Genomic DNA, 1,039 nt, shown 5'->3' on the forward strand with positions numbered 1-1,039 from the left:
GCGTCCGGCGTCCGGCCCGCTCCCCGCCGCCACGGCTACGGCTGCGGCTGCCTCTGGGGCGCGGCGGCAGCCTGAGCCCGCCCTCCGCCTCCAGGCGCCCCTTTACACTCACGTCGCCATCCTCAGCCTCCGGGTGTCCCCTCTTACACTCAAGTCTCTCTCCTCAGCCTTCAGGCGCCCCCTCAAACTTTTCCTTATCCCAAACCCTTTGGGCCCCCGTCAAAACGAAGGGAAACACGTGAACTGTATCACGACCGTAGAAGATGATTCAAAACACCGCAGCATAAAATACTGCCGCCAATTCCCCGAGGGCTAAAATAAGTCTGAAAACCAAACTTGTGGGAGTGTGCGCGCCCTAACCCAAGGAACATGTGAGGAAGTTTTTCCTTTGAGACTTTGCTCAAACCTCAAGGCACCCCACCTGAGATCAAGGCAACCCCTGCCTGGTTAGAGGCGAGGCGCTCTCACGGCAGCCCTTCTGTTACCCGGCTTAACGTTGGATTTGGGGGAGCGGCACTGAATTCATAAATGCGGGCACAAGACTGGGCCCTTCTCTGAAGAGAGCGTTTATTGAGCACAGCAATTTGCCATTTCAGGTACGTGAGAAAGAACAACGGGAAAACTTTGCCGACGCTGCGATGGCACGAAGTAAGACACAGCAACAGCACACAACACAGGTGAAACAGAAACTTTGCCTCGGTCTTAACGTAGTCCCGAAGACAGAGTCTGTAGCCAGGTGATCAGAAGTTCCTCTGGGCTAGGTCTTCCTGGCTGGTGAGGATGGTGCCACAGGCCTCATCTTTGCCTGGGTTTTTAATGGGATCTGCACCCCCTTCTCTCCTTTGGGTCGTTCATGTATGCCATGTCTCTCACGACTCTCACACATTCAGCATCCGTGTTGTCTCTTGCCTTTTCTCAGGTATTCCAGTCTCACTCCTTACAGATTCTACTTTGAAATGCAAATGTTGGGCTCCTACAGGTGCGCAGGGAGCCCGCTCCAATGCACCGGAAATCCAGCGTGTCGGAGCAGACTCAATTG

This window comes from Gavialis gangeticus, unplaced genomic scaffold, assembly GCF_001723915.1.
Source record: "Gavialis gangeticus isolate Ggan-Ray unplaced genomic scaffold, GavGan_comp1, whole genome shotgun sequence".
In the NCBI taxonomy this organism is placed as follows: Eukaryota; Metazoa; Chordata; order Crocodylia; family Gavialidae; genus Gavialis; species Gavialis gangeticus.